This window comes from Xiphophorus couchianus, chromosome 9 (assembly GCF_001444195.1).
Source record: "Xiphophorus couchianus chromosome 9, X_couchianus-1.0, whole genome shotgun sequence".
Classification (NCBI taxonomy): Eukaryota; Metazoa; Chordata; class Actinopteri; order Cyprinodontiformes; family Poeciliidae; genus Xiphophorus; species Xiphophorus couchianus.
The window spans coordinates 8,611,774-8,638,734 of record NC_040236.1 but is presented as its reverse complement, the minus strand read 5'-3'; the positions used below and the strand labels follow the sequence as shown (position 1 = coordinate 8,638,734).

The 26,961-nt window shown below is 38.8% G+C and overlaps 1 long non-coding RNA gene across 1 annotated transcript; it reads right to left on the bottom strand.

The window, feature by feature from the left end:
* Nucleotides 1-301: 301 nt before the first annotated feature.
* On the bottom strand, nucleotides 302-26,961 carry LOC114150368 (uncharacterized). The gene is made up of 3 exons (XR_003596728.1): nucleotides 26,689-26,961; nucleotides 13,602-13,733; nucleotides 302-2,067 (listed from the first exon to the last, which is right to left on the bottom strand). It is a non-coding gene; the product is annotated as an uncharacterized LOC114150368 (long non-coding RNA).

The window sequence follows — 26,961 nt, the reverse complement described above, 5'->3', positions numbered from 1 at the left end:
CTATATGGTTCAGTTTTTCAATGAACAAGTTTACCCTATCCTAACCACATACTGGCCCTAGCTGTGTTGAGAACGCAACTGTCTTCTTTGCTCACAGTATTGTCTTTTACTTCTACCTTTTAGACTACTTTACTTGTTGTTATGAATGATATGCACTGTAGATAAAAAAAATATGGAGTGTTTACAAAAAGAAAACGAGGTGTTTATGGTAAAGAGACAGCCATGATTGGATGAAGAGCAGCAACAGTAAGTAATGTCAGGAGAGGTGTAGGGTGGGAGAGGAAAAGCGAGAAGTTAATAATAGCCAATGGACTGGGAAGGCAACATCACTGAGAGACATGGAGGATGAGTACCACTCCTCTTCCTCTCTCTCTCTCTCTCTCTCAAATACACACACACACACACACAGGCAAAAAAGAGAGAGACTCCATGGGGTGCTGAATAATAACCTTCCTTGTCATTATCATCGCCAAGCCAAACCGCTCTCCTCTCCACTCCACTCCTCCACCACCACCACCTTCCATCTTCAGCACAATCATTGCCCTATCGTTTACAGTGTGCCGCCAAATGGGAACATCAATAGACACATCCATTAGCAGCGTGAGTTCTTTCCTCTCTGATTCTCAAGTGCTTTAATAGTTGGTACACACACCCCTACACACGCCGACACACACACACACACACCCTCGACCGACTGTTAACCAAGCTGGCCTCGCGCAGGAAAAAAGCTGAACTGATGGAGTGTATCATTAAAGCTTAACTGTGACACGGCCACTGTGAGGTTGGCTTCGTCAGTTAACCCAAACGCTGGAAATGACCAGGGCTGCTTTCTCATCTAAATAGCTCGCATTTGACTATTTTTTAATTCAGTTTAAGTTCCAAATTCGCATAATTAACTCAAATTTGACAGCCTTGGTGATCTTAACTCTTGACAGCCACATTTATTTCTAGATAACTGTGGCCACTGGATAACGTTTAAAAATCCGAAGGCAATACTAAAACATGCACATTCTTTTTGTTCCACGAAAAGCCTGAGGAGTTGTAGCCTCTTCAGTGCGTTCCAAGTGGCTCAAAGTGATAACAGGAAGATACATTTAAAGAGGACAATCAAAGAAACTTAATTAGTATGCTAATTAGTAGTTCATTAAAAATTTAAGAATTTTTTTACCCCTTTTTAGAAATTAAAACAAACTAATTATCAACCTCTCTTTCCATTCACACAAAATCAGACACAAAAAAGGTGGATTCTATAGAGGGCTACATTCATACCTTCTAAAGTTAACTGTAGCTACAGATTGAAATTAGTGTGGGTCGCCATAGTCCAGACTAATTTACAATAAAATTATCTGCACTCTGAATCAAGTGAAGCCTAACAAGGAGACTAGGGAAGGGACGTCGGGGGGGCAGAGATACAAAAGAGGGAGGGTTTTCCCACAGAGCCGCACTGTAATTTCGTCTTGAAGGATTTATTTTGGAGGGTGTGCTCGGCAGGATGCTGGGAAGCCTGGGAGGGGCGTTGGGTGGGTTATGTGGGTTGGTTACGGAGGTGTTGTGGGATGTGCGGTGGGGAGGTTAAACTTGTATGGATAGGTTCAATGGACGGAAAAAAAAGGGGGATAAAAACAGATTTAGATTTCCCTGAGGCAAGTACACTCAAAAACATTAACACATGATATAAGATGTATTTTGAATAGTTTAAAACATCTAGACTTTAAAGGAGAAAATTGGTTTTACGTCGATGCTATTCTAGTTTGTTTTCTCAATAATTTTCTATAAATTTTTTGCAGTAAGTTTTACATTTCATTATTGGAATTTGGCTTTGAAGTAAAAGAAGAAAGCAGCAAAAGATAATGAATGTGTTTTCGTAAATTCCAACTGCGATTATCATCGTGACTCTGTGGTCTGTTGTTCCTTACTGTAACAGTCTTTGTGTGCAAGTGCGTGGGTGTGTTGGGGTGTGCGTGTCTGTGTGCATGTGCAGAAGGGTGGTGGTAGACCGCAGACAGCCTCTAGGTGCCATTGCACTGGGTTTGTGTGTATCCTTGCGTGCCTCCTTCATGTCTGGACCTGGGCAGAAAACAAACAGAAGTACAGAGTAAATTCAAGGTGTCGTCTGTTTAAAGCATGTTATTAAAATGTTTACACATGCACATTCACCCCACTGCGTACACACGAGAGTCGGAAGAGACGCATGCACTCAAAAAGAAAAGACAAGATAGAAACAGGCGACTGATTTCAATTAGCACACTGCATTTGATGTGTGTGCTGAAGCTCGTGGTTAAAACAGTTTTAAAATTCGAGTTTAAATTATTCAACAACAGATGATGTGCAAACTATGTTTGCTTCAACTCTGTTAAATAACTCGCATGAATTTATTTGTGCAGAAAGCCCACTCTGAAGTGGACCGGATCCTATCAACAGCTTGGGTGGTCTTAGGAAGCACAGAAAAGGAGCTGCTGGGTGTGTACATTAACCTCTGATTGAGCAACAAAAGGGCCCCACTTTCAGAAACATATGAATTCAACATCTTTGGAGTCTATATAATACAAGACCTTGATAAAAAACACACGACAAATTGCACATTGAAGTGGCTGTTTTTATCTCCTTTAACAGACCTGCTGTAAAAACTGTGTTCTTCTCATGTGGTGTTCGACACAAACTGAGGAATTTCAGGATTATACGGGCACTGGCTGTAATGCGTTATAGGCTGCAGCGCTGCGTCTGACGCTGAAGCAGCAGGATGAGGCCGAGAGTGAATGTGCGGAGAGACAGAATGAATTATCAAAAAGAATTTCTGAGTCTAAAGTCTACAGCTGGCCAGACTGAGAAGGAGGAATAAAATTGTATTGGGTGTAACAGGAGGTGATTAATGCAGCAACACTATGTAATATATTTTCTGGGTGTGTTGAACTATTGAAAAAAAAAATGTTTTAAAATGTTACATTTCTTGTTATGCTACCTGAAGCAGGTTTGCTTTTTGTAATTATCCAAAGCTATGTTTTGAACGCCAGAAAAAAAGTAACATTTTTATTTAAACTTCATTTTTTGTAGTTGCATTATCTTGTCCTGCTTTATTTCATTCATGTGTCATTTGGCTTTCTATTGTTACAGATAACAGACGTGGTACTATGAAGTTGTGGCCAGTAAAGCACATCAAAGTTCCCGTGGAAGTCATATTCATTAGTGTTTTTTTGAAGCTACTTAAGCTGCATTAATGATTTTTTTTCAAGTACCCTGCTGCTTGTAGTTTTAAGTAGTCCCACAGAGTCCTTTTAAACTTCCGTCTTTTCTGGCTTGGGATAATTTCTGCCCTTTGGCGAAAAGCAAAGCAAGTGGTCATAATTAGATATGGCAAGTTCATGCACTCCTTATTAAATATATCTAGAAGTCAGAATATCATGTATTTAAGCACAGTACATATATCTCAACCGATTCTTTTTATTCTTCATCAAAGTGTGTTGCAAAGTTAATACACTTACATTAGCCATTCTTATCCTCATGTTAATCTAAGTTTTAATCTTGTTCGCTGAGTTGCATAGGGGTAAGTTTAACAAACATAATTTACAAAATAACACCACTGCTATAACAAATGGGCCAGAAAATTTCAGATAATTATATCTACATTACAAAACAAATATCACATTTAGAAAGAAAAACATGCAGAAATGTAATATTCCATAAATATCTGCCTAAAATGTGTTTAAAGAGTGGCTTGCAGAAGCAGACATGCCATAGAAGCATGGCTTCTCAGCTGGACCTACATTTTCAGATGGAGAACAATGATTGACCTTCACCGTGCGAAAAATTGCCTCAATTGTTCAAACTTTTCTTTGATGTTAAATGCAGGGAAAGAGGGCAGCACAGGAAAGCTGCTCACTGCAGACAAAGGAGAAATTAAACCTTTTATGCCAACTAAGAACTTCCGTCCTCAATTCACAATGTTGATAAAAAAAAAAAAAACTTCATCTCTGTTTAGGCACTTCCAGTATCAAGGTATATCAAAGTTTGAAAAGTTACAGTTTTAAGCTGCTTCTTTCTCAGCTGTTGCTGCACACTGCTAATCAGCTGGCTGAAAGAAGGTTATTACACTTTTTTCTGCTTACAAGGGCGATGGTTGTAAGAGTTCATCCAGTAAGCTGTGGGTTGACGGTTCAAAACCCTGTCTCAGTTGTTGTGCCCTTGGACTAGACACTTTCACCCTTCAAAATAATAAAATAAGTGCTACAAATAACATTATTACTATGTTATTAACTGTTATCTGTGAGTAAGGTTATTTTAGCAGTAATAAGATCAACCCAGCCAAACTATGTTTTACATTTTTGCTTTAGTATTTTGTGTGTAAGCATGATATAATGAAATGTGGGGTTTAAATTTAATCTTATAACACCATGAGAGTCTCATACTGTTTTATTGTTGGCATTGACCAGTTCAAAATGTAGATGTATTTTTTATATCTTATTAAGGGGAAAGTGGTACATCTTCTTTTCTATACCTTTTTCTAGCAACATCTTGTTGATAGAAAAAGCTCTCTTTTTTCCTTCTGTATCCTAATTTTCCCTTTTTCTGTCTCAATGCCTGCTGAGAACAGGGAAGAGTACTGCCATCATTAAAGCCCGGTACATTCACCAATGTAAACCCCTTAAAAGAATGGGACCACCCAAATGTTTGCAAAATGAAATGCAACCTTAAAGATCCATGCTACCCAAAGAGACCAATAGAACTAATGGTGAAAAGAACCACAAATTAGGATACTTGAACATTTGATAGAACACAGGAAGTTTTCTTTTTCTTTTGGTTAAGGAGAAAACATACCGTTTTCTGTTGACGCTCTTTTCTTGTGGGACTTACCGCTATTTCATTTTTTTTTTTTTATTAATGTGTCAAAATGTAATTAAAAGAAAGCAATTAATATATTGCAACTACTCTATTAAAAAGCTTTACTATGCATGGTTTCCTTCTAAAATGTATGTTTATATACAGTGGCTTTGTTGGATTTATGCTGTCATGAACAAAAATAATAGTCATGCAGTCATGAGATGCATAAACCTCCCATTGACCCATGTTACATTTTTGTGCCATTTCACTCTAAAGCAAATGTGGTCCAAAGTGGTTCAATGAGTGGAGAACAACACAGAAAGATTTAAGAGTTCCTCTTCTAATGGGGCACCCAGGTTTGAAATGTACAATATGTGATAATGTGAAATGTTGACGACAGAAAAATCCAGCCATTTTGTCACAGGCTCCCTGGGCTATGAGATCGCTGTAAGAACATTTCAAAGACCAGAGAAGCATTTATGGTTTTTATGGTAAGTTTACACAGATAAATGTAACCCTTCAGTTTTGGATCATCTGGCTTCTATTCAGAGGCTAAATACAGGTTTGGATGGAGGCTAAAGTTAGCTTTGTGATGAAATGTAGGAGGGTGCACATTTACATTTCTTAGTAAAGCGAAGCAGTCGCGTTCAAGTGCGCGTCTATGATCAGTTCCGCTGCACCCTGGCGAAACAACTGAAGCAGGTAGTGAAGCAGGAAACGTCCAGCACACCTATTTTCTTTCCAGAATTACGTTTACGCCGCACCACGTCACTAATCTTCTTTGTCAGTGTGTATGTGCTTTTACCATGTTGTGCCTGTTTGCAATAAAACTAGCACAGGCATGTAGAGCTAGACCACCCAGAAAAGTTACCAAAACACCCTCCCCAAAGAAATGCGCTAGTCTTAATTATATCCATCTTCTGGGCGTGACTTTCAGCTCAAAACAGACATCTGAGCCACCCCTCGACCGATAGGCCACAAACCTCATGACAAAGCTTTACGGAAAGAACTTTTTGGTCAACACACTTACTTTGGATGGAAACAAACAGGATAAGCCTTTCTTTTTTTTTTAGTATTCTGATCTTATATTCATTACATCGTGTAAAGGGACTACAGCTAAATTAATCAAGATATTTAAAGGAAAGGAATGGCAGCTAACTAAAATAAACACCTGCACAATGTGTAGCACTTCATTAACAGGAGGAAAAACATGACAGCTTGTAGATGTGGACACACACAGGAGCTGTGATATGAAAACAACTGTTGAAAGGGGAGGCTAAGAGGAGGCTAACCCGTTCCCGTCTGTGATCTCTAATTTTTATGTTGGGAATATGAGGGGGCAACTGTTTTGGTTGAGCATGTAGAGACTTAAAAAGGCACAAAAAGACACAAGAGGAGCGAGAGTGTAAGCAGACAGGACCTCAGTGACTATCTGCCAGACAAATCCTCCTTGCGCTTTGATCCGCTGCCCACTTCTCCCTCTGTGGGTTTTGTCTTCAATAACACAGCTGTGATGTTTAGCTGAATGCCACAAGATTTCAAGGCTCGGGGAAGTGAAAATTCAATGAAAATAAATGGCAATTTAACACCTTGCAATGCTAAAAATAAAAATTATCAAGATTTACAGCTATTATTTTTTTTTAAACATGCAGTAAGGGGACAAAAGAGTTAATCTCTTCTTCTTGTAGTTTGGCTGAGATACTATCTAAAGCCATTTGTTTCAAGTAGTGAGGCTAATGACCCTGATCTGACTCTTGGCATTAGGCAGGGAGCAAAAGAAGGTAAGTAACCTCATATGTTCTCAGGGGGCCAAGATAATGAGAGGGAATGGGAATACGAGCTACGGTCCATCATCTACTTAGGATCTAGGCAGCAGCACTGTCTTACCACTCTTTCCCACCCCCAACCAAAACTCGACAAGACACACAAACACAACTCTTCTTCCCCATCCAATTTTGCTCCTGTCTTGTTAAGTAAATGTAATGTGTGCTGCATGCAATCATCAATAAGTCAATAGTCTATTAACTCTGAGACATTGGTATTATTACTGTAAACAAGGAGTTCCATCATTAGGATAGCAGGCTGTTTCCATTTGCTTTTTCTTTAGTTTAACCGGTTGGTTGGCATCGCCTGGTCTGCTGGGTCACTTTGCTTTCTAGACCTATTTTACATGTCACAGGATAGTTGATGGAGTGGAATTTTAACACAAATACATACATGCAAAGTGGGTTTTATGAGTAAACTGGTTTCTAAGAAATTTTGGCAAAAACATTATGGTATTTTGACAGCAATAAAGCCTAAATGTCCATTAGTCTGGTATTCTGAAAATAAGTCTGACTCAGCTTTTCACAAACCAAGCACATTAACTTTTATAAACAAGGTCTAGAGTTTATGTTTAGATTAAAAAAATAGTCTACATTCTGTATGAGAACTGCATTAGGGAGCTTACACAGCTAGCAAAATCAGGAAAAGAAATATGTAAACTTTACAGTAAAACAATTTGTTTTTTCAAAAGAAGTTAACTAAGATTTGGCTGTAGAATTAACACAATGTGTGTGTGGTAAACATACTGTTCTAAATGGCTACAAGTGGCCCACAGGCTGTAAAATGAAATTTTCTACTTTGATGTTCCATCCTACAGCTTCTTATTGTAAGTGGCTAATGATGTCTGTTCTGTTTTTTCTTTTATTTGAAATGAATGTTCTCATTTTTTTCACTCATTTTATGAAGATGTTTCAATACTACATACTTTTTCTACTCACTTTGACAATGAATGAATTCAAGTAATTACCTATATACTACCACAGTTTACTGTAAGAAAATGTGATTGTTTTACTCCAATAATTAACTTAAGGTAAGGTAATTGTATTTATATAGCACATTTTCAGCAACAAGGCAATTCAAAGTGCTTTGCATTGCCTTAAAGCAGCAGGAACAAAAGTAATTGTTATTTTAGTTTATTTATTTCATAGAAGTACAAAAGTGGATTAGAACCACAATCAATAGAAATGGAAAATGATCAATTTGAAATCTGAATACATTCATGTGAAGGAAAACATCTGTTTTTATGTACAAAATGAAAATATGTTGGGATGATTCGGCAACATTTGAATACATTTGAAAGTGATGATACAAATACATGATGACACTAACAGACCACAAGTCGGTTTTATATAAATTCTTCATGTAAAGACTCATAAAAACAACATTTACACTTCATTTTCATTGTCTTTTTTGAGAACGCCACGTCTTACCAATTACTGCTTAACGACAGTTCAAAGTTACTGCCATACACGAAGAAGCCGAAACGTATGCATAGACACTGTATAGCCAGGCATGGATGTTCTCACAATATGAGGCAGAGAGAATTCGGCTGTGATGGGAAAACAGCGGGGGGTCCACTCCTCAGCTTTTATTCGATTCAAGTCGAGCATGGCTGCCTCTTTTACTTCTGGCACGCACATGGATATTTTATATGTGTGTGTGTGTGTGTGTGTGTGTATGTGGAAAAGAGAATAGAGCACCAGAATAAGTACCTACTGCACTCTGTGTATGTCTGCGTGAGCATAAATGTGTTGTTGTGTGTGTGTCAGTAATACCTCCTATGGCAGGCTAATGATAGGTCTTATCGACACCCAGCAGTGAATGCAGGCCTTTGTCTCCTCTCGGGACGCATTATGAAAAGCTTAGGGGGCTGCCTTTGACTCCTCTTTCATTTGTTCACCCACTGATAAAACTGGGTACAAAAAAAATGCAACTCTTATATGGCTCCTATAGTGCAGCGAGGTTGGTTACAATAAAACCCCAAGCCCTGTGTGCTCATCAACAAAATAAGCAAAGCAAAGTTAGAGCTGCAGCTCAAAAACTCATAAGTCGCAGACAAAAGATGGAGATTAAGACCGGAATTTACATTTTGCTAAACAAAAACACAAAGCTCCAAGTCAACGAGGAGTGAATAGATTGGAGAGAGGAAAACAACATGCATGAGCTTGAAGCATAGTTTAAAATTATTTTCAGTAATACCTGCTGTGACAGTACAAGAAAAATGATCTAGGACCATAATGGATTTAGAATTTCTTCTGGGTTGACACGATGTGATTTCTTTCTGTACACCAACACACCTTACCAGAATTGATCATTTTTTGGGTTAATTCTAAAATCCACATTAATTGAAATGAAATTTAATTTTCATAAGGTTTTTTGTTTTGTTTTGTTTTTAACAGATCTTGTTTGTCTTTACCAAGATCCACAGCATTTTCTACCAGATGATCTGCTACTGTTACTACTTAAAACATACTGTATATTAATAATAATGTTTTTTCTAAGTAGGCTGGCACTCATCCCATATAGTTAATCTATTAAAGATAAGCTTAAAGTGTTTGTGTTTGTACAAAGAAGTAGAAGAAATACACATTCTTTTTTTAAAGTCCTTGTTCATCACTGTGCTTGCTTGTGGAGTTGAAGGTTGGGGCTCGATTCTGTGGACAAGCGGTTTGTGACATGGAAATGTTGTCTTTTTCAATTATGTCAACAATTACTTCTCACATATTTTTGTGTACAGCCCCTTTGGGGATGCCCAGTCATTTTCCTGCTCAGTCAGCAAAATAATCTCGCTTTATCTACATTCTAACTTTGCTTTTGTTAGAAACTGCACTGACAGGGTTTGGATTGTAGCTTGTGGTTAACCCTCTGCCACCTTTCATTCAACTGTATTTCTGACATAATAATTTTTTCCCGCCTTATTATTATTTTTATCTAAATGTTCAATGTAAGCTTTCTTCGCTTCACCGCTCTCTTTCTCTGCCGGTTTTACCAACATGGTGGTAAACAATGAATCACCCCAATAAGCTGTGCAATAAGGACTTGGAGGCTTCATCTAGCAGCCACATAGTGTTGAGACTCCCCCATCCCATTCCTCACAGCAATTAGAGAGAGGCCAGGAAGTGCATTGCTTTTATGATCTTATAAAGACATTAGAGACTCCACTGCGCAGACCCTCAACACTTCTAGATTTACTAGTTCCACATTATGCTTTCTGTCTTTCAATTATCTTGAAAGTTAACTTGGAAACTTAGTGGACGGCACTCACTGTCTTTCTCTCTGTTGACTCCACACCCTGTAAATTTTTGTCTGCAAAACCACGCATACTCTCTTTTTGAGAATCTCACACTGATACCTCTAGTTTCAAACTGCAGTGGCATTTCACGCCATAAAAGCCCTTTGTGCAAACACAAATGCTATCTAGTCTTTCACTTATCTTTTAAGTTTTCATGCTTGTTCACCAGCTGTCCTGACCATGACCATTGTGCATCACTTGCTGTTTTTCTTTTCTTTCTTTTGGCACAAGCATGAAACCGACAATTACCCACTGTGTCTGTTCAAAATCTTTCACTGAATCGATACAACATGACGGAGAGCTCGTCTGCCTGTCATCTTCCTGTATGTGTACATCCGTAAAATAAAACCTTCTGACATACTGCGACTTGAGCATTTTTAACCTCGCCTCTCTCTAACTAAGTGGACGCCATTAGAGATCCAAGCTGCTTTTTGGGCCAAAGCTATCTTAGACAAACTCGTCTGCCGCTGAAACATGTCACGTCTTTAGAGGGGGAAAAAGGGCAAAGAGGAAAAGGCAGCAGCATGTCTGAATATTTTCTTACATCCTCCACCGTTATCCTTCCTTTCTTCCCAAGGCAACTCATGCATCCTTTGACAAGTCCCTAAAACAATGGGATTGTGTATCACGCTACAATGTATGCCTCCACTAATCCCAGGTGGTTGATACATGGTTCATCCATCAAAAGGATGATGAAAGAAGGTATTTCTACCTCAAAGACGTTCTAAACCACTTCTATTTAAAAATATTTTTCCCAGCCTTGCTAGATAGATACAACCATCGCTCAACATCCCATAATCCTGCCAAACCGTTTCATCATTTTCTGTTTTTTTTAATGGTTTTGGATCATAAAAAAGTGCAACTTTGTGAATATACTGTCATAGAAACAATTACGTAAAAGAAGAACATAGAGATGAAGGTTGCTTCCATATGGATCAAACAAACAAAAAATATGACTACAAAAAAATAAAAGAACTCAAGAGAACATAAAATCAGTTTAGACACAACAAAATTGCTGCAAAAAAAATAAGTGCAAGAGACAAAGTGCAAGAAGAGAGAGGTGAGAGCATCTATGCTGGTTTGATATAAAATGAGTTAACCTAAAATGAAATGGAGAAATCGTGGAATTGAATTCGCTCTGTCTCCTGCAGAATATGAGTGTGAGCAGCAGTTCGGATTGAAAGTTGATGTAATACCTGCAGCTGAAAAGCTGACATATTTAGTGGATGAGTATAATATAAAATGTCTGAATCGTCTTGGAAAAAAAGTCTGAAGAAGAAGTTTTGTATTCATTGAAAGATAAATTAATGCTATAAAAACATACGTATTACTAGTTTCTAAACTCTTAAAAACACTCGAGGAAAGGGAGAAAAATAGATGGAACGTTTGTGTTTAAAAACTAAAACCCCTGAAAAGCTTTGAAGAAGAATCCCATCATTGCTGTTGTAACCTCTGGGTGGAAGGTTGAGGTGGAAGAGTGTTTCATCAGAAGGGAGGATGACATGTACTAAGAAAAACAACATTGTCTTTTGCCTCTTGCTGGATCTCCTCTTTAACTATCCCCCCTATCTGTGTGTGCTGGTGGCCGTTCTGTTCATGCCTGCACGGAGGAAAATGATTTACTGCTGCTTTCAGCTTCACACAGAGAGTGAGAAGATTACTCACGGAGACGACACACACTTTGGGAACTGCTGAAACACAGTTAAAACAATAAGGTGGCTCCTCTGCCAGGTTCATTCCTGTGTTTTGCCTTGTGGGTATGCTGTTCTCCAAGGTAATGATTTATTTCTCCTTCTCTACATCCCAGTACTGTTAGGCTTTCCATATTTTAATAGGGGTTGGAAGAAAAATCCTAACTCTGAAATAGATTCTCTGATCGTACAGGCGAGTTCACAGACAACCCTTTAGATTGTTAAGAATACTGTCTCTTCAAATGATCCCTGACAGATATTTTCTTATAAAAAACTTTTTTTGCTTACTTTCCTAATTAAGTATCCATGACCATGGGCCACTTGTGTAAGGATTTTGTAATTTCCATAAAATTTTCTGTCAGTGTGGATTTAAAGTTAATCTCTTCGCATTGATTAAACCACTGGAAATATTATTTCTATTCCTCAAAATTCCTTATCTACAGTTTTGCCGACGAAAATAATCCCCTCATGACTTAAAACAGCTTAGATGTACTTCAACACCTTAGCCTCATTTATAATGCGTGGATGTATGAATATGCAAATTTAGTCTCCACCTCCACAGCTTTCCTAAGGGTTGCGTTTACCTTCTTGACTTACACTCTGCTCAACACTTCAGTTATATAAATGAAGGAGGGTGAAGTGTTTATGGATGCCTTTGAGTCAGTTTATCAAAACAGAACCATATTTTGTCTATCTCCAGTTAGAAAGTTAGAGTTGAAACTTAGGGTGTCTTAAAATCCAGCAAACTGTTCAGATTAATTGGGTACTCTTGGGCTCTGAAAGCTACATTGAACCCTGGATGTAATTTTAAACATGAACCCTATTTTGTATTCAGACAAGTATGAACTGTAACTGGTGAGAACGTGAGACTAAAATACACAACCTTAAGTATTTGAAATTTGTAAAATTTGTATTTCTGGATACTGTAAACTGTGATTGTGATCAAAAGGTGCTGCAATGCCAATCCTGTGTCAGCAGAAGGTAGAAATGCAAAAATGTAAGATCATCCTGAGCCTTGCTAAATTAGTGCTTTGAACTCTAATGGAAATCGAGTTAGACCAAAGTGACACAGATAACTTAAAAAGAAAAACTACATTTGTCATGGATTCTAGATCAGGGCTTGTTAACTTCTACTTCATGAGGTTGCAGAGATGCAGTTCACTGGGGTTGGCCACAAATGGCATATTGTCCACTTTGGGAAGTCTCTTCCAAAACATCTGTATCTGGACGTGATTTATTTATTTATTTTTAAATATTCATGTTCGTGTGAACAATTGCTAAAAATCAATACAGAAATCTCAGTCTGTGCTCTCTGGGAGCTTAGTGTGATGTAGACATTAAGATGACCATTTATTCAGATGCTTCTGCAATATTTTAATTTTACAATAATATAACTGCACAATATTCAAAATAGCAATCATCGTCATGATACCAATGTGTGTGAAATTCAAATCATACCTAACTGTTCAGATTAAATATTTTCTGGGCTAATTTAGGTAGAATGTTTTCACTGGTTAATATAAAAATCACATCTTCTTATTCAGGCTTTACAATGTTGTGAAATAGCTAATTATATGTTGCAAATTATCATTTTATTATATTTTTGGTATTTACATTTTCAGTCTGTTTAAAACAGTGAGAATTCATTGTGGAAATAAATGAGGAAAGAAATACAAAGTGGTTAAAAAGTGGAAAACAACCAACCATGATTTTTTTTTTCTTTTCTTGAAGGTAAACATGGAAACTGAGATTCAAAAAAGAGAAAGAGATGGTGACTGGGACAGAAAATGCTATTCACCTGTTGGTTGTGACTTAACACGAGGGAGGGACTCACACACACCATGCTCACTTAAATACTTAAAAACAGAAACATGCAGGAATGCAAACATAAAACCTGCCCCAGCTGAACACCTGACTAAGGCAACCAGGTGGAAAGGACAGAGAAATGCTTTGAGGCCAGGTATAAGCTAAGCTCTCACCTCGTCTAGTTCTCCTCGTAGCTCACCGCTTGAGTTAGGGGGTCTTCTGCTTCCTCTTCTTGCCTCTTGGGTGAAGGCCAACACTGTCAATTCTCTTCAGCTTCTCCCTCTTTTGTCAGCTCATTTCATGGCCTGACACAGAAAAAGACCAAAAGGGGAAAACAAATCATTAAGAACCTCTTCAAGTGAAATGCGTTGAGGTCAACAAGCACCTTGCATTGAGAGAGAAAAAAACAACATATAAATTTCCTACTTAAAGAGATGGGCATAATTTAAATCTCTTATTTGCCCTCCATAAAAGGAAGGCAAGACAGCTAAAAACAATTGCAAATCAATGCAAATTCTAGGGTTTTATGTGCTTATGGTAAAGAACAGTCCCAGAATGAATGATTAATATTTAGGCATCATATGACTATACAAGTGTCATTTACAGTTTGCGTAACTGTTTGGTCTTGCTACTCTGTCCGTTTCGTCTCTCTTTTCTTTTCCTAAACTGTGTTGACATGCGCAGTTTGGGCAATTTTCTCATGGCTGTAACTGCTTCGAAATAATTGACACGGTTTGTTTTGCGAGAGTGCGTGCAGGGGGCGTCTTACAGTGCACTGATGAAATTGCTAACAGCTGTGACAGCCGCCATTGAGCACACAGACCCTCCCTTTCGCCATCTCATTTGTAGCGTACAGCTGCACAGATAAAGCACGAGGGTTAAGCAAATAATGCACAATAGCCAGAAAACAATGACTCTCCTCTATCACTCACTCGCACACACTCGCTCCAAGTGTTAGCGCTGCTAAAAAAGAGCATGCCAGCTGCAAGTGTGGAAAAATGACTGGCACTGCTTGTCCTCTTTATTACTGGGGGCAGCGCAGACACCCCAGCTATCCCTCCATTCATTTGAATCTCTTTTTCTTAATGATAAACCCTCCTTGGTCACACTCTCTCGTTGCCTGCGACCCCTCTAACCGCACCCCTCCAGTCTGGTGTCAACCCTTGAACAAGGCAGCAACAGTGCTCCTTTGTCTGTCCTCCTCCCCTCCTCTCTCTCCTTGCCCCCTCATCCTGCCCTGAGTGATGCTGGTTGGCGGGGACGGAGGCATGCCTCGACAGGAACGCCAGAGGAGAGGAAGGGAGGGAATGCAGGAGAAAAATATAGGTGGAAGAAGGTCAGTGGGGGGAAGAAAAAAAAAGTATGGTTCTAATAGTCAATTGCTGTCATTTTTCTCTCCTTTCTGTACTTTTCTGGTATTTATTCAGACCGAGATGAGTGCAAGCTCAGACAGCATTTGTGGGGAAAAACGAAGGTGGGTTTCAAGTGACCACACCCTCAGTGAACCCTATGACTCTAGGCTTACCATCACAGAAAGTAATTTCCAAAGGAATACAGCTGGTTTGGACAGAGAAGCTAATTTTAAACTCTAAAGTAAAGATGGAAAAGATGTGGGGAAGAAAAACATTCAGTCTTATTTCTTCTCTTTGAAAACAAGCTATGTTCATTGGATTTTATGATTGAAAAAATAATGTGAGTACGACTGGGAGTTTGCAAAAATAGTCAAAAATACACAACGTGTAATTTATCATTTATGCAACAAAAAATACCAGGTCCAAGCCCACCGGGGTTAGTCAGGACATAATTTTAGCTAATTCATTCTGGTACCATGGCGGGTGCTGCAAACCCAGCTCCCTAATAGCATAAATACTGCTCTTGTAGTGATGTCTGGGGAATGTCTCATTTGGTAGCGAGCGAGACCAAGAGGTAGAGCAGCACCTTTTTAGCTAAAGCACACAAACATTGTGGCAACTTAGAGGAAATAAATCGGACCATTAACCCCACGTAATCTACAAACATTGTGTTTATAGTAAACACATTCCCAGCTTTGTGTGTGGGGTGGAGGGGGGAGCATGTTAATTCACTCTGAGTGTGAGGATGTGATGTATAAGTGAGCCATGACAACGCGAGAACCATGTCTCTCAGTTTCCATGCACACGCATCTGTCATGGCTGTCTGTGTGTGGAGCATGTGCTGTGATAGATAGAGAGAACATGTCATAGACAGTGAAAACGAGTGTGAAAGTGTGTGTGTTTGTGTGGCATGACTACAGTGATGCAGCTTCGCGCCTTGATCTAGATTCCTGCCTGCTTGTGACACCCGCTGCGCCTGCTTCATTAATCAATAGGACAGATGAAGACAGACTCCTGCTGCGCTATGACGGAGAACGGTGGCTTGCATTCCCTACTGTGTGTGTTTCTGTATGCATGCAGACTCCAATGCCCCCGGGTAGAACGTGGCAGACATGATGCGAACCTTCAAGGCTTCCTGCCCACACAGATCATCTGCATTGTATTTGCTTTCTTGTACCTAAAGAAAAAAAAAAGCAAAGAAAATGTCCTTGTCTATTTGATGATCTGAACAGACTTGTGTTTGCTACTGTATTAACCAGAATGGCCTGAAGCCTTGAAGTCTCCAAAAAAAAAAATTTATGTACTGGGATTTTACTTCTGTGTTTAGGTTCTCTGTACAGAATTATACCATTGTCTCACTTTCATGTCTGGTAGAAAACATTTCAATAAAAAATGAAAGTAAACACCAAAATCACAACGATTATGATGCTCAAACTATTGTTCCTCTTTTTGAATGTGGTAGAAGCCTTGAGAACAAGAATCAACATTTTGTAATTTAGTTATATCCTTGATTTTAAGCACAGACGCATACACAGACATGCACACAGCTGTAATTACCTGTTCTTGGAAACACACACACACAAAAAACTCTTGGTGTGTTTATTTAAATTCTTTTTCAAAACCTGAGCTAAAAAGAGAGCATGCCTTAAGGGCTTACTGAGAAACTCTTTGTGTTCATAAGTTTAGTATACCTCTAAGTACAGTCAGACCATGAGAAAATTAAATCAAAACCTAAAATAAACTTCCCCTTTCATGTGACACCAAAGAAATAAACGCCTCAAAATTTCATGTTTTGAAGTATCTCGGTTGCATAAAAAATAAAAAAAAATAAAACACTGGAACTGTTACAACAGTCTCTCAGTCATACTTGTGCAAAATGTGACTACAATACTGTGGCCATACGAAAAAGAATTGAGTAATTTGCGAAGATGTATTAGAGCGTCTATATGTAAAACCTGCACAACACCATAAATTTAAATGTAGCTGATTTAACAGCAGTCATCCATCTTGACACACGTTAAACAAGTTGGAAATATTTTTACCTAATGCAACCTGATAGAAGAATGCTATAAATCATAGGTGAGTGTTTTTTGTGAGTCCAATCAAATGCCCACTTTTAATTGAGCAAAGCTGTACTGAAAGTCAACTTTTAAGAGAGAGATAAATTAAAGAATATTGCTATAAAGCAGGCTAGGTAGGATCTGAGGGATGGAAAAAGGTTAGAGGGCAACATTGATGTGATTAATGCTACCCTTCTTAAATCTCATGCCAGTCAGCTGACTCGATAAAGGCTCATAAACTTTCCACATACTTACAAGGACAGGGTTGGCTGTTTGGAAGCACATACAATATTAAACAACCAAGAACCATGTTTTAAAAATTGAAATTAATACAATCACTCTTTTTAAAGTAACACTGTTTTTAGTACTGCAGCTGTCAAGATAAGGGCAGCTGCATTAGTATGCTTTCTAATTACACAGCTAGTGTTAGGTTGTTATACTTCTGCTCCTCTATAAAAGTGGAATAGTAGAAAAGCATTAAAATTGGCAAAATAAGCACTTGAGACCTACTAAATTTATCATGTGTTTATAGTTTTTCATAGTCTATGTATCAAAATCAAAACATATTAATAATTTGAATGGTGATAAACATATATTCAACAGCAGCAGTAATAGTTGTTACTTTTCTATTTTAAATAAGAATAACTATATTATGTTCTGTATGTTTGTTTTCCATGTTTTAATTAAATATAATATTTATTTAAGGTTAACTTACTGTGAGAAACTTCCTACCAGCCCATGACTATAAGTCATCTATTTTTCATATATTGTTTCTAAAAATCAAACATTAGTATTACACATAGAAAATATCCTTTGTTAAATTGTAATTTATTGAGGAAATGCAGCCCTGCCATTATTAAATCATACTGTGAAGAAAAGTGCAATGACTATAACATTTTGAACATAGCAATACAAAACGTTTGTGACTTGTTTTCAAGTATATTCTGGTAACAGAAAAGAGGAATGTGTGTAATTTCCTGGGCTCTAAATGACTTGAATGCAAAGCCACTTAGGCTATTTTCTTCCTTAGAAGCTAAATCTTGCAGAACGGTTATCAGTCAGTGAGAATTTTTTTGCCTCCTGACTGTACTGCTACACCGTTTTGTGTGCATTCAATATAACTTGTGATACTTGGCCAGAACTCAGTACCCTCTTTGTTAGCCATTGTGCAGTGATGAATGAATCCTTCTTCCAAATTTCATACAGAGTTGCTCTGTGTGGAGCCATAGAGACTCCTTTGAGACCAGTAAACTGATGTGTAGATGATATATGTAGACACCTATAAAAGGAATATTAGCTAGTATCAAGTTGCAAATAGCGACTAATTTAAAGTATATGCAATAAAATTAGAGCATTATTTCTCTATCATACTGAATAAACTGTAATTAGCTATTAAGGTTTCATTTAGTCTTGCATTTTATAGTATATTTTTTCTTTATCCAAGTAAAAATAGATTAGTGTAAGGTAGAGAACTTTGAATTTAAAAAAAAAAAAAAACTTTTTCAGGTTGAAAACATAGGCTGAGAAGCACATTTGTTTGATTTATTCAATAAACTATTAAGAGGTTTGATGGATCTCCTACTGGCAATAATACATTAGCTGTAAATATGTGACACCAAATCATTTCGGTTTATTGATGAGTACCTCATCTGCCTGTATGATTGATTTTCCTTTTCATAAAAGCTGAGCATCACTGCAGCACTGCACAAAGTTTGTTGATTTAGTGACTCATATCAAAAGCCCATTGTTTACTCATTGGAAAAATTATACGGTTACAAAATTTCTGTGTAATTCAAATGTACTTTACTGCAGAGCTAAAAGTAATGCTGTCAAAAGAATGATGTCACCCGTAAAAAAAAAGAAAAAATAAAGAAGTTATTTAAAACAATGAATAACATGCAATAATGAGATGTTTAAAATTTAAAGAAGAAAAAAAATTCATGTGAATTTACCAAGACATTTTGTGGTCACTTCTTAACCCAAGGTCGCCTGATTGGATAGGCACATTGTGTGTTTTGACATTGTTGGCCTGACATTCAGACAAAGGGGGCCAATGTAGGCCTCAAGAGGGCAGATGACAAACACTCCTAAACCATAGCCAGACATAATCCCCCCACCTCCCACTAAAACCCCACAACAAACGCAGGGAGGAGGTGAACTTATTCAGAGCATATTAGGGAGGTGAAGGGGGCCAGGCACAGAGGGACCCTCTTCTCTCAGCTGTCCTAATCGTCTGAGACAACCCCTCCAGAGGCAGATTTTCCCGCCAAACAAGACCTCGCCCCTCTCCCCCCAAAGGCATATCCCAGACACATCCAGGAGTGTTTACAAGGGCAGACGGCCATGAAGTGGAGAAGCTGACCAGAAATAAACAGCTCCCGTGGGAGATGTAGTCTAATTGTCCATATTCTTGGTCCAAATTAAACAAGCTTGAGCTCGTTCAAGTATCCATATACTCACACGTCCCACCCACCATCACCATCCTGCTTTTAACTGACTGGCACGCCGCTGATGCAGAATGATGAGCGAGACCCTATTGTCTCGTTATATTGTCTTCAATTAGGGAGGAGATGATGGGAGACAATGAGAGGAGCATTTGTAATCATGAGCCTTCCAAACTCACGCTGGGAAACAGAACTTCATTATGCCCAATGGTCCCTCATTGACGATAAAACTCAGAAAATATGCTGTTCATCCTTAGGAAGTTTTCAAGCATAAATGGCTCGGAAAGAAGTGAGTCACCATGAAAACTGTAGGGGGTTTTGAAACTTAAGATAACAACAGATATGTACTGAGGCAAATTGCCTTCTTTTATCTGAACTGCAAGAGAACAACAGATTGCAATCTATAAAATCCCACTCTTCTCATGCAAGCCTACATTTTATATTGACGATTTTAAAAGTGAGAGAACTTTGAGGAGCAGGGCGTGGATAAAAATTAGTAAAGTAAGTGATGGATAATCCTTTAAGAAGTACAAGAAACTCAAAGGTTCTAATTTCAGATTGATTAACAAAAGTGGTACACTTTTTTTTTTTAATTATTATTCCTCTATCCTTTAAATATCCAATAAACAAACTGATTTTTTTCCAGAGATGAATTTAAAGGTGTAAAGTGTTCCTCTGATGTCGTTTCATCTCCTTCCAGCAAGTACTATAAAGGCTAAGCCTGTGAGCAGAAGCTGTGGCAGTGTTGGTGTCACAGCCATCAGTAAAAATTATTCTTCTTTAAGAAAAAAGAAACTGGAGAATGTATTACTTGCAGTCACCTGAAGAGCGTTCAGCTGAGAAATGATTCTAACCTGACATATCGGCGGCTTTGTAGCTCACCATGTCATTTCAAAATCACGTTCCACTGTGGCTGCTGGGCTTTGATAGAACCATCCAACCGGACAAATACTGCTTTCAGAAAATTGTGCAAATTATTTCTTTCAACTGGGATTGGGGCTGCATTGTCCCCACCCTCCGCTCCCACTGCTTCACTTCGCTTTTCCTTCTCTCGTGGCACAAAGAGCTAATCTGAGACAAACACTTGCTGGCTTGAACGCATTGTCAGTGCAAAACCTGGGTGATTTTATTTTCTTTAAATCACGTAAAGTGACGGCTGAGGTGAAAGCCACCATCCTTGGAGCGTAACACAAGGCTTAGAGAAAAATTGCTCCACGTTACACAATGGTGGGATTATATACCATGTTTTATTTTACTCATCCAATCGTTCAGTTGTTTTGTCATGTGTACAGTATTAAAAAGACACCAGATAGATCCCAAATTTCTTTCTAGTTTGATTTTGCCCATTTGCTGATGAAATCATTCTGCAGTGGGTGCCAGTGAAAGGGATATCCACAAATTCAAGCTGCCCCAGGGCTAAACATCCTTTACTCCAAAGCCCCTTATCTGATTCCACCAAATGGGGCAAGACCATGGCCATGCCAGCCATAGCCTTCCCATTTTTTAAAATGTATCCCTCTGCTTTCAAACTGCTTTATTGATCACTGACAGACCTCAGTTTGTTCCTCTGCTTCCAAGACACTATTTGTAACATGATCATCCAGACGAGAATGGCAAGGAGATGGACGGATCCTAATCCTCTTGTTTTTTTTCCCCTGTCTGGGGCTTTGTGATATTTTGTGGATCATCTCTGTCAAGATCAGTATTATCTGAGGCTCCTGAGGTCAGGCTACAATCTATGTTTGGGAGTTAATTTCTGCATAGAACAATTGTTCCTTTTAATCCTCTTGAAATGGATAAATGGAAACAAGCATATACAGCAAAAAAACAACAACAACAAAAAAACAAGGCTCCCTCAATTTAGAAGCATTGATTTCAAGTTCACTCTAGGATGTTTCTGACCTGAACCCAAACATTAAATGTGCTCGTTGACCTCTGAGGACTTGACACATTCCTCCATGTTGAACAACGCAGTGCAGCGCAGGGAAGCATCTGCCTTGTCACTCCACCCAGATGGCAGCAGAAAGTATGTAAATTGGTTCATTAACCTTACAGTGCTTTAACCAGTGGGCCATGCAAAGGGCTCATTCAATCGGGCTTTCGTGAATTTTATTAACGCCCATTAATAACATCAGGAAACTTTTGCTAATGGCCTGAGGTAGTTTTCTGTGGCAATATCAAACACTGTAGTAATTATACATGACATCCCTCTGATTAGCACTTCTGTGATTATTACACCATGTAAAAATCTCATTTACTCCCCTCTTAAAAAGAGTTATCCGTCTTCTTGGTTGGAGGAAAAATATTATGGCAGCACTTACCCCATCTGCAAAAGCAGGTTTGGATCTTTAACCCCAGACAATAGAGTAGCATGTAGAAAAAGAAGTGAGGGGGGTGATGGTAGGGGGGGTGGTGAAAAATGTGAAAGGGAGCTGCATTTTCATGTGCTGTTTCCCCCCTCCGTGGAGTGTGTACGAGGAATTGGCACGCAATGAGTGTCTGTGTGTGAGCTGCCAGCAGTGAGGGCTTGCACCTGGAGCAGGGAGGAGCAAGTGAAGGGGCCAAGGGTCACCTCGTGGGCTAAACAGGATCGGAGTTTTCCCTCTTCCAAAGGAGGCCAGACGGCCCCCGCGGCTGCATCGCACAAGCAAGTCTTTCACGCCCCCTTCCTTCCTTTTCCCCCTTCTCTCCTTCCTCTCCTGGTCACCTCCTTTTCTTTTCTCCTTTGGAGAAGGCACAGTAATCCATAACCCACTAAACTATCAGCAGCTCAATTATCCCTCCTGTTCCTCTATTTTCTCCCCTCGGATGGAGATTCAAAAACAATTAACCTCTTCACGGCTGGGGACTTTTCCCAGGAAAGGGTATGATTGTAATTGAATGACTCCACCATTTACATTCCTGACCATGACTTCACTTCTTCGTGCATAAATCTGGTTACCAAAATCTTAATCTGCGGCTTTGTGATTGTTCAACATTATTACCATGAATGTTGTGCTATCAAGGTGTAAAAACCGTCTTTATCTTAGACAGAATTTAACCACACAATTTGTTAACATTAACTAAACAGCCAATGACCTGTCTAGATTTTAATACTGTTTGCGTGTGTCTCTGTGTTGGGCCCAAGGTAGAGAGGGGGCTATGTACAAGCTATTGTGTGATCAAAACATTGTAATAAGTTCAACTGAAAGCACTTTCCAAAAATGGCACTGCTAGACAATTTCACACCAAGTGTCTATAAGCTATAATGCACCTCCTCCTCATCTTCAGCCTTCAATAAACTGCTCTCTTTTTCTCCTTCGATACAGAGGGGCCTCCTATTCATCTCCAGGTAGAGAGCCTCAAAGTCTAGGAGGGAGGAACAGCTTGTTGCACCCATTGAGCTTTTTATTACTTCCCTCTTCAAAGGGTGGTGGTAGAAGAAGACACAGGCCCCATACCTCCCTGATGCGATGATGCAAAGAGTTTCAGAAAACAAACACAAAACAAGAGGAAGAACTGCAACTGGAGCTCGGTAACAGATTTTACAGACACTTGTTCTTCAAAACATCCCAATTGAACAGATTACGTTGTTGATGCACAGCGAGAGCACCCTCCCTCCCCTCTTCCCACTCACCCCACTCCAGTTGTTCGGGGGATAATCCTCAGATAAACAAGTTTATCAAAAATGGACACATTCGAGAAAAACAACTGGTGGCATGCTAAAAATATCTCCTTTTTCAACGAGTGTCTAACAAAGGCTCTGATCAACCGTTTTCTGTGAGGCAAGCTAGCTTAGTGTCTAGCTATCCCATCTGAAACAAAATGATGTAATGCACAACCAACAAAGAGGCGAAAACAAAGAGGTGTCTAATGGCAAAAGCTTTGAAGAAAAATCTGCCAAATGTCCATCATCTTTAATTTTGTAGTTTTCAAATTGCACAAGACATTAATCATCAACTTAAAGATGATGACATGTTTTTTTACGGCTATTTCAGTTTGAGATGTCCTTTTCTTTATTTTAATGTTAAATTTGACATTGAAAATTGTATGTATTTTTCGTTCATCCATCTTATCCAAATTTAGCCTGAAGAAAAAAAACACTGACATTCGAGCTTCAAAGTAACCATGTTGAAATATCAAATGAGGTCTATCATATGGATGTCTTTTACTCTTCAAAAAGATTTACATTTTTAGATGGAAGATAATTTCATATTTTCTATACCTAGCCATTAAAATTTTGCTCTAGACGGGTCACTTCAGAAGCTTCACCAATTTGCTCAAGAGAAGGAATATTATCAAAAACGTAGGACCTATAAAATCTTATTTGTGAATCTTGAATACATAACATATTTCTTTTAAATAAAAACAAAACTAACAAGCTATTTTCTGCAAGGCAAACAAGTTTAATACATACCAAACTTGTGAGAATTTTTTTTAATAATCTCACCGAACAAACATCAAGAAACAAAGGGATGTGCAAGAGGGAAGGACGGTTGAAGGTAACTCTTTCAAAGAGAAGTGTAATCACTAACTAAAATTTTGATATATTTTTTGCACTTAATATGTTTTCCATTTCAGGTGAGAGACAGTCCCCATCAAACACTTGATATTTATGGACATCATATTATGAGTCTTTAAGTCAAGTCCTTATTCTTTATTTACAAGGAAAAATAAAATCCATCCATCCAGCTAGCCCATTTGATTAAGCCCCATCACCCTCTAACTACATTTATAAATCAATAATGTATTTAGGTGGACATCTTGTCATTGCTTCTTCAATCACATATACACATTTAGATTAAAAGGAAGAAAGGTATTGTCTATATTACTTGAATTCAATATTGGAAATAGTGGGTCATTGTATGAGCCTCACAGCGAGTCAAATCAGTCTTTGTTCAAGAGATGAGCACTCGGTTGATACTTAAAAAAGACCTAATTGTTGTTTAATAATATCAAGACACTAGTGTTTAATGGAGCATATTTTCTAAGGACAAGATCAATAATTAACCCAACTACCAATTCTGCAAAACAACCCGCTTTGATATTTTTGATAGCTGTACAGAAAGACACAAAATGACGTAATCAACATCCAACACGCATTGAGAAACAGAGAGGCTCAAATGGAAGACAAATCTGTTAAAGAAATACATGTCTGCCAATTTTTAACTTAAATATATTTTAGCTTGTCATATTATATATTTAGAAATCAGATTCTAAAAGACCTTAATCATTACCTTAACACAGGATGTCTATAGACATGTTTTCATGCCCTGTTCTTGTCTTCCTTATTGGTCTCAAAAATATGTTGAAAATATGACTTAATTTAGCTCAAGGGTGCTATCCAAATTTTGCCAACTGGTTAGCTCAGATGTTCAGATTTAACAATCCTCTCTCTCTGACATACATGTGTAGATATATATACATTTCATACTTATATGTGTTTTTCAGATGGAGAGCAAGGTTGTTTTTTCTATGACTATTCAACAGAATTACGCTTGCGTCAGGCCATTGTAAGGACTTCTCTGCGCCATCAATCAGTCTTTGTTCAAGAGATGGAGTGCTCAACTCAGACTTAAAATGTACTTAACTTTACTGTTTGAATAATGATGTTCTGATGTTTTATGAACCATATTCCACATCGACATTAAATTTTGCCAAAAAAGGAAGAACTTAAAAAAGACAAAAAATCATGGATCAAAGTTTCCTGTGGTTCGTTTGGAAACAAAATTGTAGCAATAGCAATACTAGACAAAAAATGTAAAGCGAATCACAGATACCACCAAAAACTCTACATTTATACTATGCTTGCCTGGAGAACACAAGTAGAATCTGCATCAGACACACTCACACAATAGAAGGCAGAAGAAGTCTTTGATGTTTCCTCATGAGAGTGCGTTTGCGTGTGTGTCTATTGCAGCTCTGTGAGTCACCCACATTCATCCAATATCCATACAGGCTGCACGGCGACAGCAGCACAGTAGCACTGAAACTGCAACCCTTTTTACATGCAAACACAGAAACTCACAAACAACGTAATGCGTCTTGATTTGGGGTTGAGGAACAAGGGACAGGCAGGGCAAGCCAGGCCAACAAGAGAACAGGAGCGGGGAAAAAGTGGGAGGAGAAGATGGAAACCTAAAAACAACTGGCTGCACTTCAGACAGACTGAAACTTCTCTTGATCATTATGTCTAGGCTTCAGGTGTCTGGGGTCGGTGTACTGTAGGCGATAGTTAGGTTTGAGGGTTGGTGGGAGGATGGGGTGGGTGAGAGTAGATAAGACAGCAGCCAGACAAAGAGGGGAATAAGAAGCGCTGCCTACATACCACCAGCATCAAGAAACAGAGGGTGGGAGTCTAGGGAGGGAGCGACAAGAAGAAAAAGAGGAGGGTTATAAAATTTTGATTAGACGATCCTCCACTGAAGTGACTTTCTGTGTCGGGTTTGCTTTTCTTTTTTCCCCTCTTTCTCTCCTCTTGCCCGTTCCCCTCCCTTTCTTGCTTTTCCAGACCGCTGCCTGAGAGAACAGGGCAGACAGATTTTATAGGTCCTAATTAAAGCCATCTGAAGCCTTTCAAAACATCAAATGGCCCTGGTCCCCTGCTCTTTCCCTCTGATTGTGTGGTAGATACAAAAAAAAAAGAAAAAAAATCTGAGGGCACCTATTTTTTGGATTGACTCTGGAGTGTACATAAATGTTGTACTCCCTCCTCCCACCTATGACCCCCAGCAACCTCTAATTTCCAATCAATAAAAAGGTTCACTGAATGACATGACCCCATAAGGTGAATAAGGTGAAATCCAATTCACTGAAATTTGACATTTAAGGTACTTTACTTAACAAGTAAGAGGGGGAGGAAAAACAATTTTTAAATTTTTTTTTTATCTCGATATAAGACTTAAAATTCACCTTCATCTCCGTCAGGCGGTTTGAAGCGAAGTGCAGACCTGTTTCAGTGCGCCTCAAGTACTCCATTTATTTCTCCTGTCGGCCCCCCCTAATTGTCCTCATTGAGCCGTGTGGACCGGTTGCACAGCCTGCCTGTCTGCCTGACTGGGGTCAGCGGGTTTACTGTGTGCTTTTTATCTATATTTCATTCTATGGCGCTGCGCGGAGACAACCACACATGCACAATGAGGACATTCACAGAGACGCACACAAAGAATGCCGACAGCAGAGGCAGGAAAAAACAAACTCAGATTACTCAAACAATAACTTAAGTCAAATATGTTATGATATACCAACATATGAAGGTGTTTTTTTATGTCTAAATATCTATTTAAATTAACACAAAAAAGAACAGAACTCGTGCCATGCAAAAGTGAAACAAGTTATGCGTTTGAAAACGAAGTTGATTTCAAGTCATGACTTTTGCGAACAAGAGCATCCAGAAAAAGGAAAATATTATATCTCGCCACTTACAATTTATTACAATAACTTCGGGGTGTTATTGTCTCGCTGCCTGCCTTTCCCCCGTTTGGACACAAAAAGTCTCTTCCAGCGGCAAAAGCGGCGCTCATCCTCCGCCGACAGGAGTGCTTGGTCAGCCTCATCATAAGGAGATAAAGTTTGTTTAAGATGAACACCTGGTCAATCAGTTGCAGGGAGCGACGAGCGGACGTCCGATTTCCTCTGATGTCAGGTCTTCAGTGATGCCTGCACTCGCCGGGATTGAGCGCCTGAAAGGACTGGAGA